The 19,126-nt window shown below is 48.1% G+C and overlaps 1 protein-coding gene and 1 long non-coding RNA gene across 3 annotated transcripts in view; both read left to right on the forward strand.

Moving 5' to 3' along the window:
* ATP8A2 (ATPase phospholipid transporting 8A2) overlaps positions 1 to 19,126 on the forward strand; it is a 633,649-nt gene that overhangs the window by 31,130 nt on the left and 583,393 nt on the right. The gene's annotated exons all lie outside the window — the stretch shown is intronic.
* LOC123381750 lies at positions 1,902 to 14,114 on the forward strand. The gene is made up of 2 exons (XR_006589116.1): positions 1,902 to 2,915; positions 13,981 to 14,114. It is a non-coding gene; the product is annotated as an uncharacterized LOC123381750 (long non-coding RNA).

The following is a 19,126-nucleotide window of genomic DNA, read 5'->3' on the forward strand; positions in this document are numbered from 1 at the left end:
GGGAGCAGCTGGGTGGAGGGCCGGGGACAGAAGCCCGAGAGCAGCGTCCGAGAGGACAGGGATAGGGGAGAAGCCCACGGGCAAGTGTAGACGGTGCTTTCAAAAAACTCATCTTTGGGGCGCCTGGGTGGCTCAGTCGGTTGAGCGTCCGACTTCGGCGCGGGTCACGATCTCGCGGTCCGGGAGTTCGAGCCCCGCATCAGGCTCTGTGCTGACGGCTCGGAGCCCGGAGCCTGTTTGGGATTCTGTGTCTCCCTCTCTCTCTGCTCCTCCCCGACTCATACTCTCTCTCTCCAAAAAAACAAACCTTAAAAAAAAAAACTAAAAAAAAAAAAAAAAAAAAGCTCATCTTCAAGGGAGGGATGAGAAGAAGCTGTTGAAAGATGAGAGAAAGTACAGAAAATGGAGACTGGAAGAGGAATGCTACCTGTCACATCGGGACCAGCCCTGCCCTTGGGGGCTGAATTAAAGCTCGAATTCATGGACATTATTGGGAAGACCCACCTGCCTCAGTCAGCTGTCCTTCCGCCCAGCTCTGCCTTCTTCCAGATGGTGCCCTCAGCTCAGGCCTCCAGCAGCCTGCACTCTCTGCTTCCCGTCCCTGCATGCACTGGGCTTCTGGGCGGCTCCCCCAGGCCCCTCAGGATCTGAGTGGGACCCTTAGCACCCAGGCGCTGCCCGGGCTCGTCACCCTGCACGCCAACAGATAAGGCTGGTTGAGGCCCACACCTTCTGGATTGTGAGTTTTGAATAAATGCACAGAATCCTAAACATCACATATTACAAACAAACTCGGGATGTGGTGTTCCGTGCAGTGTTTCATTGTGGTTTTTAGGCTGGGCAGTCAGTTACTGGTACTTCCAAGTGTGCATTCTGGGTGGGGAATGTTCTGGGGAAACCATAGAAAAGGTGTGTTACCCACAGGTACACAGCCTTCCCTCCTTCCCTTTAGCTATGCTTTGATTCCCCTGCCCCTGCCTTCTCTCATCCTGGCTCCTGGCCTGTTGGATCGCGACTCATTCATTCATTCATTCATTCATTCATTCACTCTCTCCGTCCACAGAAATATGTTGAGGATCTGTGTGCCTGGCTGTGATTGGCACTAAGGAGTCAAAGGTGAACAAAATGGGATTTTTTGCCCTGTGAGGGCGATGTGACAAACGCTCCCACACGACCAGGCACACACCCTGCAGTGGGAACTGCACAGAAGGCAAGGGAATGTACCAAGGGCAGTGCCGGCCTCCCGGAGGAGGCGGCATTTGAGTCTAGCTTGGAGACGAGAGTTGGATGTTACCAGGTGGCTCAAGCTGAGCCTATACTTGGAATCCCCTTGTGCCTCTCTCGAACCCGTCTCCCTGCTCTGCACCCACCCCATCCTTGGAGGGTCAGATTCTGGGTTAAGGAATCTTAAGGGTTGAGGAGCCAGGATCATCACCCTTCCTCGGAAACGTCTATGTCTTTCTTCCAGGTAACATATTTCAATTTTAACAGCCATTGTATGGCTAATGCATCCCCCCGAGCAGTGGCTGTCACAGGGTGTGTGTTCCCGGCTGCTATCTTGTTGTGCCTCTCACAAGGTCATGCCACCTGCTTGATTGGTTGCAGCCCGTTACCACCGCTGCCAGATTGTCGGCAAAGCGATGGCCATGTTGAGAAGGGACACTCGGCAGGCAGCGGGGATCTGTGAGGGACCTTAAGAGCACCGTGACTGGGTCGAATTCACAAGCATAGAAAAATATCTCAAGGGTCATGCTGATATTCTCAGTATCAACGCCAAATTTCGCTAGAGCAGGTCTTCTATCTTTAAAGCTAATTACACTGGGGAAGTTGATAGCCCCAGCAGGTAATTGATGCTCTGTAGTCCTGACAGTATGATACAGTTGGTTTTGTTTTTGTTTTTTGTTTTTTTTTTGGTGATATAATTTAAAGAATAATTTACAGAGAAAACAAAACCTGGGCATTCTTTCCGAGAGGCCTTCTTCAGATAAAGAGGAAGAATGTCTTTGAATTCTGATATAAAGTTTTGTTTCTAGACTGTATTGCAGACAAATTAGTCTCGGTGGGATGGGAAACCAAGTTTTGCAAAGGATGGGGTGTACGTGAGCCTTCGAAGGTTCCAGCATACAGCACGGCTGATGATAAACATTTGTCAAGTAATGAGAGAACAAGTGAAGGGGGTTTCCCTTTGATTGCAGGGGTCAGGCTGCCCTGAAGGCTGACGGTTACTATAACCACAGCGGTTTTCTGCTTTTGAATTAAGGCCGGGAACGCCCTCTCCAGTTAGGACCTACAGAAGTACAATCAATGAACAGCAGCTGCTGCTGGTTTCCTCCTTCTTCAAAGCTAATTATTCCCATCTTAGGACTTGGCAAAATCTGTCTTTACGGGGAGGCTTAGTTATGTTCGCCACCCGGAACTCTCTGGAAATCATACATTCTCAAGTAATTGCGGGACACCCTCTGGTGAGCAATCCAAGGTATCTTTACTCTCCACGCACAGACGCAGTTCTGGCTCCTTCTTGTAGGTCTTATTTGCCTGGTTGCACCCTGGTGGTTCAGGACCGGGTCCCTATGCAAGGAGGCATCGTTCTCCTTCCCGAGGAGCTCTGGGGAGCCCTGAGGTCCGGACAAGGCTGATACGATCAGGTGGAAGGTGTGGGTAGAGGAGATGCTGTGGTTCATCTCCTCATTCTTTCGGATCCAAGGTCCCCTATGAAATGTCAACACCCGGGAAAGACTCAGTCCCCATTTGGCAGAGCTGATCGACTTGAGAGGACCGTGTGAGAAGGAGGTGCTGATGATACGTGGGCTGCAAGGAAGGAGGGAAGCCGTGCCCTCTGGGGCAGGCCAGAGAGACAGGTGAGCCCCATGGCTTTGCTTCATTCCCACCCTGCACCCGGACGCTTGAGGGAGGAGGTGAGTTGACTTTTATGCACCTTGTGAAGACCCTTATTCATTAAGCGTTAAAAATCCACTGAACATGGAAGCAAATTTGTAAAGCCAAACTCTTCGTAATTATGTGTATTTTGGAAAATGCGTTAGAATTCATGACGGTAATACCGAAATGTCATCTGAATCGGAAGCTTGTGTTCCAAATATCCAGTGAAGGTAGAAGGAGTAAGAAAAGAGGTGTCTTCACTGTCACCTTTGCCTCATATTGAGGTCTAGGGAAATGGGTGTGGGATTAGAAAATGGGGATGGTTTGGGGCACCTGGGTGGCTCAGTCGGTTGAGCATCCGACTTCGGCGCAGGTCACCATCTCGCAGTTGACCGAGTTCAACCCCCGTGTCGGGCTCTGTGCTGATGGCTCAGAACCTGGAGCCTGTTTCAGATTCTGTGTCTCCCTCTCTCTCTGCCCCTCCCCTGCTCATGCTGTCTCTCTCTCTCTCTCTCAAAAATAAACATTTAAAAAAAAATTGGGGACTGTTTGATCCAGAGGAGGAGGATACAAGGGCATTAAGAGGAAAAGGATCAGCTCTTGAAATGTCACAGTAGGGAAACAACCAAAAGGCCCACAAGAAAGTGGATTAAAATCGAAGAGAATGTTTGCCATTAGGGAGAGCTTCCTGCCTGTGCTACATTGTGAGGTTAGATTGGGCTTTTCAAGTAAGCCCATCGTCTCTCCTTCTGTGAATAATTTGAATATATCGGGTAGAAGGCATCACACCGGGCTGTGCGGCCACCTAGGCGTGTAAGACAGGGTCTCTGGCCTGGGGGAAGCACAAAGGGGCGTGGTGTGGAATGGCTTGAGTTGAGGGGCATAGACTGGGTCATCTCTCAATACCATTCACTGGAGAGAAGGAAGTACTCATACAGCACTTTTCAAAAACCAGTATGGCAAGGAATACTTTGGCTCCGAGGTTTGTAACTGGCCTGGCTTCTGTTAATTAGTCTCCGTTCCTCCAGGTGTCTCCATAACCTTTCCCAGTGTTCTCTGGGCTTTGGATCTGGCCCTGATCGCCCTTCTCTCTCTCTCTCTCTCTCCTTTGTTTTTCAAGTTCACAACAAAATTGGTTGAAGTATAGAGTTCCTTAATCCCGCCCCCTCACTCTCCCCCACCGTCAACCTCTTGCACCAGAGTGGTACCCAGCAGTGACACATCAGTACTGGCCAAAGTCCATGGGTTACATGAGGGTTCTGTCTTGTCGATGTGCATTCTGTGGGTTTTGACAAATGTATAGTGACGGGTCTACCATTATGGTATCACATGGGATAGTGTTACGGCTCTAACATTCCTCCATATGCTGCTTACTCATCGCTCCCTCTCCCTAACCCCTGGCACCCACCGATCTTTTTATTCTCTCCAGTTTCACCTTTTCCAGAATGCTGTATGCTTGGAGCCATGTACGGTATGCAGCCTTTTCTGATTGGGTTCTTTTACTTAGTGGTATGCACGTAAGGTTCCTCCCTGTCTTTTCGGGGCTTGATAGCCCATTTCTTCTTAGTGCTGAAGAGTATCCCAGCCTCTTTCTCAGGCCCCTCTGAGCTCCCCTCAGGCCGCCTCCCAGGCACAGAGATAGCAGTAGAGGAGATAGGGATGTCTAGAGGGTCAGTGTCTTCTGGACCCTGAATTTGAGAGTCGCTCCTGGAGAAAAGAAAAATCCCTTTAAAGATCCATGCCTTTGGGGCGCCTGAGTGGCGCAGTCGGTTAAGCGTCCGACTTCAGCCAGGTCACGATCTCGCGGCCCGGGAGTTTGAGCCCCGCATCAGGCTCTGGGCTGATGGCTCAGAGCCTGGAGCCTGTTTCTGATTCTGTGTCTCCCTTTCTCTCTGCCCCTCCCCCGTTCATGCTCTGTCTCTCTCTGTCCCCCAAAAAATAAATAAACGTTGAAAAAAAAAAAGATCCATGCCTTTGTGAAATTTATGAATTTTTTGAATCCTCTTTGGATGCGGAGATGAATTCCTCGTTAACGGTAGGACCGTATCATCCTACCTTTGTAGCAATCGGGGGCCGTTCGCTAGTTTCAGGCTCTGAGCACCCAGGAGCAGGATGACTGGAACTCATTCCCACTCTTGCCTCCCCCCACCCCCCGCAGACTCCTCCCTGCCCGGCCCTGCTTTCTGTGTTGGCTGCTAAGGTCTGCCTGTGGCCGGCAGGCTGCTGCTGTCGGGCACCGCACAGTGGCCTCGGTTCTGGGACATGAGCTGTCCCATCAGATGAAGGGGGCTGGCCTGGATGCAGACCGCCTTTGTTGTCACACAGTTGTTGGGATCTGCCTAATTCATTGAGGTGGAGCTGGTATCTCTTGTGGCCAAAGACAACACTCCCGCTGGAATGAGAGAGGGCCCTCTTTTCCTCTGGAGTTGAAACGTTTGATCGGGTTCCCAGAATAAGTTGGCCCTGCCCTCTGGGGTTCCGGTGCGACAGGATAGGGGGCCATGGAGATGCCTGCTGTGAAGATCCTGTTTCTTGTGTGTTAATCTTGTGGAAAGACATTTTTCCCCCCAGTGTGCACCCAGTGGATATTTACTGGTGACTAGGTTTGTAGGAGAGCAGAGTAAAAATTCTCAAAGTATACTGTTAGGGTCTTATTAATGAGTTCTGTTTATGGATTAGGCATATACTAAGCCATTGCCTTAAACTCTTGTCTCTCCCAAAATAATCTTGGCCTTATTTTCAAAGACCGTCTAATGAGGAAATCCTCCTGTCTCTTAATGCTTTGGGACAGCCCTCATGGTGCCTTGATTTGATAGTTGAAGGAAACTAATTGCACATCTAAGAATTTTAATTTCTGATTATAGATGCAGAACGATACTGTGATTCTCCTGGAGTGTTGCAAAAGGAACGGCTCAAATATAGAAATAATGGGCTTTTTGCACACATGCAAGGAATTATAACACTTGGAGGAAGAAAGCGTTGTTGTGTCGCCTGATTTTAGTACCTTCACTTACAGTTTGCAAAGTCACATAACCGTCTCGTGGAATTGTTATTCAAAACCCTTTCTTCTTTACTTTTGTGTCCCCTGCCTGTGCTGGCATTTATGCCCTTTTCTATTTTGATCTTCCTGTAAAGCTCTCTTTTCTGAAAACGGTTTCTGGAAACATCACCACCGGCTAGACCAGCAGGCTGGCTTTCATCCCGTCTCTGCCATGATACGCTCTGTCTACTGAAATATTGACTTAAAGTCTGCAGGCTTAGTAATAATGTCTATTGTGTCTATTTACAGAAAAGGAATTTGCCACGGCTTCATTTCCTTTTGGGGAGGAAGGAGATGGGCACAGACATTTGTATATCACTCCCCGCGGGATCTTTATGAAGCATGACAAACGTAAAACAAACCGATAAGATCTTGGGCATCCAGGGCTCAAAACCTAAGATTAAAAAAATCTAAAGACCAGGGCAAATAGCTAAGCTGAAATAGGAAGGAGATGGTAAAATCGATAGCCTGGAAGAGTAAAGGGAAAAAGCGATTCAAGAGAACGATCGTGTTTTGTTTCAGGTTCTTGTAAGGATTATTCCTGACCTTCAAAAAGACAGAAAACACTAAGCCAGGCACCACGAAGCTTGGGTCAAATACGGTCCCGCCTTTGAATCAGCGATGATAACTGGGGAAAAAGATAGAAAAAAGTTGAAAAAAAATATTGACGTACAGCCATGAAACAGGATGGACTGCCTTACCATCAGGAGGGACCATTGACAGCAGAAGTAATAGAATTTTCGTGTTGCGCTGACCCCTGGTTATTTTTTCAGCAAGTTGCAGAGGTTAGGGTATTTTCTGACCCCAAATGGCCAAAGAGGCTGAGCCCGTTAGCATAGTGCTTCTCCAAAATAAATGAAACGTGAGGGGGGAGTCTTGTGCACGGCTCCCGCTGAAGCGATTTGGTTCACAAGACAACTAAAATACAGGCTATATTTTACGTAAGATACAGGCTACTTTGGAAACTGAAAACGCACCTCAGCAGGCTCAAGGGGTGTGGGGGGTACGCCTCCCACAGGCAGACGGCCGGCCCGTGGGGCAGGCACAGGTGCGGGTTGCGTGCAACTGCTCGGAACAGGAGGAAGGAGCACTGTGCGGAGTTCTGTGGGGAGCACTGCAGGGCTGTTTAATGATGGCGGCCGTCTACCTGACGATTCCCGCAAGACAGTTGGTGTGCCCAAAGCCCTCCTGAAAACAAAGATGTTGTTTACTATACAAAAGCTACAGTATAAGCCACAATATTCGGGGACTGGTGGCTAGAAGGATCTATTGAGCAATGCCCTTACTTCCCACTGACACATGATTTGATTGTTCAGAGACCGTCTGCCTTCCACAGCCATAGGGCTGTGCTCAAAATGTATTAGGTGCCAAAGTAATCCAGTTAAGGGAAGCAAAGCTCCGAACCTCTTACTGTCCATATCCGCTCCTGGCCTGGTGGCTACTGGAGGGCTCCTTGAGGCCTTTGGACCTCAGCAAGAAACAGAGGTGGGCCATTTCAGGTGCCGTGTATCAAGTTATATCAGCAAGGAGGCAGGGGCCTTGGGGAATGAAGCATCATAGACCCACAGGGGACCAGTTCAGCCAACTGGTCACCCACTGGCCTGCCCTCTCTTGGACCCCACAGGGTTCGGGCAGGACACGCACGGGTGCAACCCATAATGCCAAACGGATCTGTTTCTGTTTGTTAATTCAGTATACCAAAACAAAAGTTAACTTTATGCTTGATTTTATGTGAAGCACTCTACTAAGTCAAGTAGTTGTAGTGAGAGTATCTTTTATACCTGCCGTCAGACTTATTTTTCAAAAGATTTGCAACCTGATCGGTAATGTGATCATCTAACTTAAAAACTAAGTGAGTCTAGTTACTATTTCTGATTCTGATTTAAGCTCAAATGTGGCATGGAGTTCAACCCACTTTCCTTTTTTCTTCTCTTCTTCTTTTTTTTTTTTTTTTTTAATGTTTATTTATTTTTGACAGGTGGGGGAGAGGGTCGGAGAGAGAGGGAGACACAGAATCCGAAGCAGGCTCCGGGCTCCGAGCACAGAGCACCATGCGGGGCTCAAACTCACGAACTGTAAGATCATGACCTGAGCCAAAGTCAGAAGCTTCACCGACTGAGCCACCCGGGTGCTCCCCGCTACCCCTGCGTCCGTTCCCCCCCACCTTTTTCATTTTTAATTGAGGAAATGGAGGCCAGAAGTGTTCTGTGACTGGTCCAAAGTCCGCAGTGGTTTAGAAGCTGAGCAGGACTGGAGTCAAGAACTTTCTCCTCCTTCACGAACCGAAGAACTGGTCACCATTTCAGAATAAAGGCTCTTCATTTCCTTGAAGCCTGCTCTATTTTTATTCCTCGATAACTCTGTTTTACTTTATTTACTTTATTACTTTATTTACTTTATTTCTTAGGTTACTGCTGAGGTTTATCATTCTCCCGCAGGTTGACTGAAAATCTTGTAAAAATTGGTGGCTCGTTCTTGTTATTGAATGCGGTGATGTGAGCAGGAGGGCAGGTCAGGGTCGGCCGTGTGGGGTGGTCACCATAGACAGCGGCACCACTGACAGTTACAGCCAGAGGAGCCTTGGTGGTCACTGAGCCTTTCACTTTCAAAGTGGGAAACTGAGACCCATAGGGGCCAAATAGCCTGTCAAAAATCAGAGCTGTGACTGGAACCTGAGATGTGTGTGGGTGAAAGAGAGAGCGCGTGCGTGTGCATAAGTTGGGGAGGGGCAGAGGTGGGGGGAGAGTGAGGGAAAGAGAGAATCTTAAGCAGGCTCCGTGACCAGCTTGGAGTTTGACTCGGGGCTTGATCCCACACCCATGAGTTTATGACCTGAGCTGAAATCAAGAGTCAGACACTTAAGTGACCGAGCCACCCAGGTGCCCTGGCACTAGAGACTCTTGATTCTGTGACTGTGTTGTCACAAGGACTATATTTCTAGACAGAAGTATCAATTGTATTAAACCACAGAGATAAATATAATCAGTTTTAGGAGATTAAGCGGTCTGGTCTTCGACCCAGGATGTAATGTGCAATGTCCTTACCGGTCCCTGGAATCAGCTTACGTATATGCCTCTTTTCCATGAATTGAGTGCTTCCATCTATCTAATTGAGGCTTCCTGCATATTAATAACCCTCGTTATAATATCGATTCCATGCCTCGGAACCACACGTGGCGCTGAATTTCATTGCCTGATTTGTGGTTAATTACCTAAATGTACATTTCGTTCTGAGCGTTGCCCTCGGTTCCTTTTTGGTCTCTCCCCCACTTTCGTGCCCCCCCCCCCCCACCACCCAGCTGTTATGTCATCTCTTCATTTGTTCTTTTATCAGTTCCTGGTGGCACAGGGTTGTGTCAAGCGGGTGTGGAGCAAATAATTAACCAGGAGGGCATACATGCTTGAAATTTGCCGGGGAAGAAGCAGAGGAGCATGGTGCCTTCACAGATCGAGGGGGTGCTAAAGACAGGTGGTTTCTGGGAAAACTGACGCCCTGAGCAAAGAGACTATGACAGCCATGAGAGTTGATAAGCTTTTTCATTAGATTCACATTTCTACCACCGTAGATCCCGTAGCACAGAATGTTGCTCACGTTCACATGCTTGCCTCTGAACATGATGAACTCATCGTAAGTCTCATGTGTGCATTAAATGGCACCCATCTCGGGGCGCCTGGGTGGCTCTGTCGGTTGAGCGTCCGACTTCGGCTCAGGTCGTGATCTCGCGGTCTGTGAGTTCGAGCCCCGCGTCAGGCTCTGTGCTGACATCTTGGAACCTGGGGCCTGTTTCAGATTCTGTGTCTCCCTCTTTCTCTGACCTTCCCCCGTTCATGCTCTGTCTCTCTCTGTCTCAAAAATAAACGCTAAAAAGTTTTTTTTTTTTTAAATTGCACCCATCTCACTTCCGCACATGCTCTCCTTCTTGACAAATGGTACCGCCATTTATCCTGTTATGGAGCACAAGTTCTCGGAGGAACCCTTCCTTGACTGCTCTCTCTCACACCCCATGTAGAACCCATCCGCAAGGCCTGCGGGTGCTTCTTTAGAAATATTGCCCCAGATAGGACCGCTTCACAGCACCCCCACGATTAAGGCTTCCGTCCAGGCGACCATCATTCGAGTTAAGTCTGCACGGGTCTCCTCACAGCTCCCTTTCGCAACCACGAAAAACCACGTATTTTTCGCAACCATAAAAGGAGCCTGATTGGTCCTTTTATGATTGAGTCAGACCATACTATGTTCCTGTGCGAATACTAAGGTGGCTTTCTACTCCTACTTGGAGTAGAGTCTAAAATGCACCATGGGAGAGGTCCTCCTGACCAGACCTGCTCCTACCAGTCTCCTCCCCTTGACCTGCACTCCAGGCACACTGCCTTCCCTGCTGTTTTTCAAATACACGAAACAGTCCTTGTCTAGGGACTCTGCTCTGAATCGTGGGTGTGCTTTTCTCACTGGGCTCCTCATTTCCTACATCTGAAATTGAACTCCTTGGTCACTGTCCATGTGCTTACCTTTAATTTTGCTCTATTGCATATGTTATATATGTATTTGTTTGTTATTTGCCCCCCTGAAGAACTTGCAGTCTTCATGAGATGGGCTTTGGGTTTTGTTCACTGTTTCTGCTACAGAAAACAACTATTTGTTAAATGAACAATTGGGGTTATCTGAGAACCGTATTGTAGTGGTTAAATTCCTCTTAAAGCCAAAAGCTCTGTTGTGTATTGGGGCTGCAAGGGCACTGGCCACATGGAAATGGTAAAATACTAGCGTTTTTTCTCATTGTCAGTGGGTTCGTTTGTGTTGCTGTTGACCCCACTCCTACCTCCATTGATTTTATAAAAGTTTGTCTCTAGTTGGGGCGCCTGGGTGGCTCAGTCGGTTGAGCGTCCGACTTCGGCTCAGGTCATGATCTCACGGTCTGTGAGTTCCAGCCCCACGTCGGGCTCCGTGCTGACAGCTCAGAGCCTGGAGCCTGTTTCAGATTCTGTGTCTCCCTGTCTCTCTGCCCCTCCCCCACTCATGCTCTGTCTCTGTCTCAAAAATAAACGTTAAAAAAAATTAAAAAAAAAAAGTTTGTCTCCAGATTTTATATGAAAGTCTGGGGGCGCCTGGGTGGCTCAGTCGCTTGAGCGTCCAACTTCGGATGAGGTCATGATCTCATGGTTCGTGGGTTTGAGCCCCACATCGGGCTCTGTGTTGACCTCTTGCTCAGAGCCTGGAGGCTGCTTCAGATTCTGTGTCTCCTCTCTCTGCCCCTCCCTCGGTCACGCTCTGTCTCACTTTGTCTCTCAAAAATAAATAAACGTAAAAAAAAATTTATGTGAAAGACTCTTGGATGTCCCAGCACCAGAGTTAGATGGTGAAAGCCCCGGATGTGTGTTTTCCTGTCGTGTCCTAACATCCGTTGACAGCAGGCCTAGACAGTGCGCAATGATTCGCGACAGGCTTGATGTGTACGTGTTCACCTCCTTTACAGAAATTTTAGAGTTTGTATTACTCTCCCCGACTCTTCTCAAGATGAACAGGTTTTAAACCCCTCAGGAAGCATTAGCAGGAGGCCATCACTATCATTATTTGGTTAGTTTGTTGTGTCACAAGACTTATAAACTGCCCAGGAGAAGCATAACTTGTCAATAGTTCTTCCAGAATGACTACCTTTATTCATGTTTAAGATTCATGTCTGAAAGGCTTCTTTTAGCTTTTCTGCTTTCTTTTATTCGTGGGAGGTACTAAAAGCAACTCGTTGGGGTACATGGGCGGCTCAGTCAATTACGCATAGGACTCTGGATTTCGGCCCAGGTCACGATCTCACAGTTTCGTGAGTTTGAGCCCCACGTCGGGCTCTCGGCTGACCGTGTGGAGCCTGCTTGGCATTCTCTCTCTCCTTAGGATTCTCTTTCCTTCTTTCTCTGCCCCTCCCCCACTCACATGCACACAAGCATGCATGCTCGCTTTCTCTCTCTCAAAATAAATAAATAAACCAAAAAGAAAGTAAAAGCAACTTCTTTTCAGGTTGAAAATATTGAGACATACGTGAATTAAAGGCAGTTGAATGAAATAGTAGCTACACCCATATTGTGTCCTCATAAACCGTGTCCCAGAAAAATGTGATCCGAGCTTTTGAGCAACTTTGCTGCTTGAGGTTGCCATGTGGTTTAGAACTTGGGCCACCATCGTGGGCAGTTTAGGAAACTGGGCTCCAGATTAAGTGACGCCATTTATCGGGACTTTAATTATGAAGTGTTAGGATATTTAGTTGATTTCCGCTTGCCTGAAAGTATGTCTTTGTCCCCTGGGACCTTCCTTTGCCCCCAGTTTTCCATAAATTTGTGGCTATTTCTAAAGGCGGGCGTGAGTCGCTTTTTCCCAGTTTAGGCTGAACCAGACATTCCCTTTCGTCTTTAGCCTGTTGGTATGACTGAGTCTCCGCCTTGTACATGAAGGTGTGCTCTAATCACACAGGGACCTTTACTTTTATTTTACTTTGTTTTCTCCCATTTCTCCAGAGGCATGGCCCTTGTGTCCTGCCTTTGGGGCCATGGTCTGACTCTGTGATCTTGGCCAAGTTGCTTTGAGATTTTGGCACTCAGTTTCTTCATCTATGAGATAGTATTAGACAGTCTGTAAGTGGATTCATTCATCAACAAATATTTATCTTCTACCATTTTCTCAGGTGCTGGATAACTTTGCATTGATTGGTTCATTTCTTCATTGATATTCTCACTTGTTTCCGAAAGAACTGAAGGAAGCTGGGTAATAATATTTGCTTTCACAGCGTACAAAGCACCTTCGCATATATCACCCATTTGATTATAATAATAGTCCTGAGAGGCCGGGGTGCTGCTTCATGGTACAGATGGGATAAAAGGTCTTTCCAACAAGCCATATTTGATGATTATCAGGGAAGGGTCATCAGGAGGACGTGACCACTGGTTGACCTGTGATCTGGGCCTGACCCTTGGAGGCTCCTCACGTCCTTGGAATATGGCTTCCACGTGCCTTCCCTGCTTCCAGGAGGTGCCCCAAGCACCTAGCCTTGAGATAGTGATTCGGCGTTGGGAACCTCTGCACTATATGCTGACTGAGCCCCATTAAGGCCTCTTTATAAACTGAAGATTTAAAAAAAAATGCTTATTTGTTTTGAGAGAGAGAGAGAGGAAGGGCAGAGAGAGAGGGAGAGAGAGCATCTCAAGCAGGCTCCGCACTATCAGCACAGAGCCCGACGCGGGGCTCTGTCTCACAAATTGTGAGATCATGACCTGAGCTGAAATCAAGAGTCCGATGCTTAACCGATCGAGCCGCCCCGGCACCCCTAAACTGAAGATCTGATGGGCAGGCGCGGGCAGGTACTGGCCTTGTGGCCATCCACCCTGTAGGTGAGCCCTTGCTTATGGAACCTGCCGCCTGCCAGGCTGTGGGGTCCGCCTCTCTCCTCTGCCTCTCCTTGCCATCTGTGGACAGCAGGCAGGTGTGGGGGGCAGTTTCAGATGGCGTCTGGGCAGCTCCAGATGCTTCAAATCTACGATTCCGTGGTCCCAACCGTTCAGCTCAAACTATTAGTATAATTACTCTAAGAAGCTCGTTCGAAGTGGAGATTTCTGATTCACTGTGGGGGGTGGACCCCAAGAGTCTTCATTTCTAAGAAGCAATGGTGGCAGTTCTGGTCGGGGGTCTGCTGACTGCGCTTGGAGAAACGCTGCCTTCTGGGCGAACACAGCGCCCGCACAGCACAGATGGCCATCACACGTTTACTGGCTCAATCTGTGGGCAACGAAGCTGTGAGAAATAACCAACAGAAATAGAATGAAAACGTTCAAGTGTAGATAGACAGGTGACACCCGTAACACTGATGGAATGGGAAAGTCGGCTTTGCTGTGGACCCAGACACTTGCAGTGTCTGAAAGTGAATTAACTGGTGCTCAGCGTGCTGTGCTCTTAGGCTCCCCTTCTAGCACCCCAGGCCTTCAGATTTGACCTTGCACACCTCTCATACCACCCACACTGCTAATCCACTGTCATTTCCCCTGTTAACCAACAGCCTCTTCCAACCCTCTCTTTCCTTCCAGGGCCTGGTGTAGGAAGCCGTCAGCATCGCCCTGCCTGGCGCTCCTGTGTGCAGATCCTCCACTGCGGAGGAACGGGGACCTGAATTAGAAGATCCCAACCCCTCTGGAATAATACATCTAACGTTTGCACAGACCCCAGGGAAGCTCTGTCTTAGAGAGGGGTCAGCTGAGATCTTCCTGCAGTCTTTAAAAGGCTCTGCGGAAAGGGCAACTCTATAGAAGTTCACGAATAGGGTTTCAGCCTCGCCGCTCCCAGCCCTCCCTCCACTTGGGAGCTCTGATCTCCTCGGACAAGGCCGCTCCCCCTGCCTCTTCCCCTGTTCGCCGTGTTAGAGGACTTTTTTTAAGTTAAATCATGACTCTCCTACAGATAGCGTTCAGGAGGGAGCCGGTAAGATGTTACAGTCCATTCAAAGCATAATCCAAAGAAGACGCATTTCTAGATCAGGAATACTGAAGCGTATATGCGTATAGAGGCAAAATTAGCATTTTTCTGCAGAATGGGGAGGGGGGCGTAAATTGAACTGCCTGCCATCTGGCAGCATTTCCTTGTCTACAGGCACGAATTACTTTGAATTGCCTTCAGTTGTCTGCAATTCACAGCACTCAAAGACAATGAGAAGCGAGAATCAAATAACCTGGAAAGACGTGAGCTGGACATTTCACGGTTTTCTACTGCAGCACAAATTTTGCCCACTTTGGCTTTATGCACTTATGTTGAACAGTCCATTTGCAGGAGGCAGTTTATCCTAATTGGGCTGCTCTGAGATTTCTCACCCAAGCCCTTGTGTTGAAACAGGAGCACAGAGGCTAATGAACGGAGGGGAGGGGTCCTTAAGGTAGTGGACTTGATGGCAGGAGGGGAAGGAGGAGAATGCAGGTGGGGGAGGGCCGGATCAGAATCACCCGTAGGGCCGTGTGCGCACGCACGCGTGTGTGCACACGCACGTGAGGATTTTGGAAAAGCTCTCTGCCTCCTTGTTGAGACGCAGGGCTGCTCTTAACACTTCAGGACCCCATCCTCCTCAGGCGAAGCAATGACTCGCGGCTTGTCCCTAGAGGCCGGAATTCTAGTCCTGATGAACCACTGGCACCCCTTGGGGGCTTTGGTCCCATCGCTTGACTTTAGATCCCTTCATCTAAGGTGTGGGGAAATACGGAGGTGCCTGTCGTACACATTTGTTAGAGGATCAGCTCAGAGAGCGCGCACTGAAGTCGTTTGCATGCGATGAAACGCAGCATACGTCTTCCTGTTATTTTGTGTCCCCTGTCCTCGCTGCTGGTTATGGTCTTTCACTCCTGAGAGCTGACAGCACAAAGGTCTCGAGTCAGATCCTTCTAGCTGTCCTTCCCTGTAGTGTGTGAACTGGACAGACCGCTGCACTTTTCTGAGCCCTGGAGGTCTCATCTTTCAAACAGAGGTAACAGCGCTTACCTCCTAGGCTCTTGCAGAGTTGAAGTGAAATGGCTTGTAAAGTACCTGACACTCAGCAGGTGCTCTCCCAAGGTGACTTTGCTGCCATTCTGCTGCCCATCGTCCTGGGCCTACTGACTTGACCCTCAGACACCAAGGAGTGGGGGGGGGGGGCTCAAGATGGGGCACGTACCCCTACATTGTCCAAATCATAAAACTAATCAGGAAGTTGAACCACCACCCCGGGTACTCTCTCAATAGGCTCTCCGAGTTTGCAGTCATAGAGGAAGTGCTGTGATTCGACTAGGGAATAGTAATGGGAACTGTCAGCAAGTTTGATTTTTTCCCACCAGCTACAGCGTATGTAGTACAAGCATTGACCCTGGGTAGACTTCTAAAGAACCATTACGACATTAGGGAACTTATATTTATTACATTTAATTGGAAATATAAGCTTGGCACGTAGGAAATACGAAAGGAGTAGAGCAGTAGAGCAGTAAATAAATGATAAATGCAGTAGGTGGTCAGGGAAGGGTCTGGTTCCCTGTGCATCCTTCTTAACAATCCAAATAATGGGCCATCTTGGCTAGGATTCTGCCACCAATTGATGGGAGCAAAGAACTGAAGCAGGTGTGTGAAGAGTTCTAGAAAGGACTCTCATAGATTACTCATGGAAAAGCATGACTGTGTGCGCCTATGTGCATGGGTGAGTGAATTAAATCCTCTTCTCAGAGTTCTAAGCTTCTATATTGAAGGGTCTCTGTGGACAGACCAGTCACACAAGCAAAGCCTTTACTTACTTATTCATTCATTCATTCATTCACTCATTTATTTTATTTTTTTTAGAAGCAAAGCCTTTAAACCAAAGCTTTAGGAACATGTGACATCATTTTCAGGGTGGGGAGAGGCCCGAACGGGATTCCTCTTTTTCCTTTCACACCTGTGCCTATCTTTGTGCAATTTATTTATTTTTGTTTGTTTTTAGAATCATTTGAAAAGAACTGCTTTAGAATTAATCAGCTGGAGGAGGGTCGATACCGGCAGGGTCACCAGCGGGCCGAGGGGCGATGAAATACAAGGATGGAAGGGGACAGGTGGGTCAGGGGAGGGGGGTGAGGTTTCAGTCAGAGCAGAGACGGGGCTTCAGAGGAAGGTAGGTCTTTGTCTGCATTTTATTTTATTTTTAAAGTTTATTTATTTATTTTGAGAGGGAGAGAGAGAGAGTGAGCACGAGCAGGGGAGAGGCAGAGAGAGAGAATCCCAAGCAGGCTCCACACTGTCCATGCAGAGTCCCAGCTCAAGGCTTGATCTCACCAGCCAGGAGATCATGACCTGAGCTGAAATCAAGAGTCCGACTCTTAACCGACTGAGCCACCCAGGGGCCCCTTTTGTCTGCATTTTAAACCTGTTTTTTTCTTTCCTTTCCTTTCCTTTCCTTCCCTTCCCTTCCCTTCCCTTCCCTTCCCTTCCCTTCCCTTCCCTTCCCTTCCCTTCCCTTCCCTTCCCTTCCCTTTTTAACAGCAATGTGCTATGCCAAGAATTATTCCATTGAATACTAGATATGCTTTTAGATGCAATGTGTGAGCACTAGATAAAATTTTTGGTGATAACAGTGATGGGCTTAGTATTTAATTTGTAAAGTTTCATGCTTTAATTAACATGGCCACGGATAGTTTTCAGGGAATATCTGGAATGTTGATGGTTGGAACGGAGATCCGAACTGGGGACTTGAACCTACGGGCCCCTTTCAAGTCTTGTTCTTTTAGTGAAATTCAAGCTTTAAATGATGAACTTAAGTTTTAAGATTTAGCTGGTGTAGCTATAAACAGCTCGGTACAAACTGCTTTTTTTTTTTTTTTTTAATTTTTTAAATCTTTATTTTCGAGACAGAGAAGGAGAGAGAGACAGTGTGGTGGGGACGGGCAGAGAGAGAGGGAGACACAGAATCTGGAGCAGGCTGCAGGCTCTGAGCTGCCAGCACAGAGCTGGACACGGGGCTCAAACCCATGAACTGTGAGATCACGACCTGAGCTGAAGTCGAACGCTTAACTGACTGAGCCACCCAGGCACCCCATGATTCTTTAAAAATATGTCACTACTGGGGCGCCTGGGTGGCGCAGTCGGTTAAGCGTCCGACTTCAGCCAGGTCACGATCTCGCGGTCCGTGAGTTCGAGCCCCGCGTCGGGCTCTGGGCTGATGGCTCGGAGCCTGGAGCCTGTTTCCGATTCTGTGTCTCCCTCTCTCTCTGCCCCTCCCCCGTTCATGCTCTGTCTCTCTCTGTCCCAAAAAAATAAATAAAACGTTGAAAAAAAAAATTTAAAAAAAAAAATATGTCACTACTAAACATCTTGGTAAAGAATGCACAGGTCAGGGGCGCCTGGGTGGCTCAGTTGGTTAAGTGTCTGACCCTTGGTTTTGTCTTAGATCATGATCTCATGGTTTGTGAGATTGAGCCCTGAGAGTTGGGCTCTGCCTGCTTGGATCTTCTGTCTCCCCCTTTCTCTCTGCCCCTCCCCTGCTCATGCTCTCCCTCTCTCCTCCCCGCCCCCCCCAAATAAAGAAATAAACATTAAAAAATGCACAGCTCAAACTTGATTTCGCATAGAATAGTCCCTTAGTGGTTCTGGTACTTTAGTGGATGACCAGATAACTACTTAGTGTCAACCAAGAAAAAGAGGCAGAACTGAAATAAAATAAAAGCAGTTATTTGGGGTCTGAGAATTGCGATTTGGAGGCACAGATTTGGGTAACAACCCACATTGCATCCCACTAGGGAGCCAAAGTCAGGAGTTTTTAAATATTTTTTTTCATATATGTATTTTTTCATGTATTTTGAGAGAGAGAGAGAGTGTGTGAGAGTGGGCACGTGTGTGAGCTAGCAGGGGAGGGGCAGAGAGAGAGAGAAAGAGAGAGAGAGAACATCCCAAGCAGGCTCTGTGTTGTCAGCTCAGGGTCTGATGCGGGGCTCAATCTCACACACCATGAGAGATCGTGACCTGAGCTGAGATCAGGAGTCTGACGCTTAACCGACAGAGCCACCCAGGCGTCCCAAGGCCCATCTCCTTAATGGCCTCCCGACTCCCTTTCAGAACCCCTTGATGTAAGGGACTCCATTTTCTTTCACCTTTCACATTAGGAACGCATTTTGTCTTCAGAGCCTTGTTCTTCACTGTGTGTAACGCATAGCAACTATACTTTTTACATTTGTCTACGTGTTTCTCCATAGCTTATGGTCTCTCTTTTCCTTTCATTTTTTTAAAAAATTTTTTTAGATGTTTATTCATTTTTTGAGAGAGACAGAGCATGAGTGGGGGAGGGGCAGAGAGAGAGGGAGACACAGAATCCGAAGCAGGTTCCAGGCTCTGAGCTGTCAGCACGGAGCCCGACGTGGGGCTCGAACTCATGAACCGTGAGATCGTGACCTGAGCCAAAGTCAGATGCTTAATCAACTGAGCCACCCAGGCGCTCCTCTCTTCCTTTTAAAGGAGAAGTAAGCCATATGGCAACTTGAGAATTACACAAGTAACTATTACTTTGTACCTGCACAGCACTAGAAGTACACAGCAGACCCCCCAAAAGAAGGAGTCTGATCTATGACTTTGTACGGCGGGCTCTACTGGGCGTCGTGAAAATCTCTGGAGGTGAAGCGATTGTATAGGACGCGTTTGCTGCTAAATACGGAGCCTGGCATATTTAACCTCTGACTGAGGTTCCCTGTGAGGATATTTGGG

Source organism: Felis catus, chromosome A1 (assembly GCF_018350175.1).
Source record: "Felis catus isolate Fca126 chromosome A1, F.catus_Fca126_mat1.0, whole genome shotgun sequence".
Lineage (NCBI taxonomy): Eukaryota > Metazoa > Chordata > Mammalia > Carnivora > Felidae > Felis > Felis catus.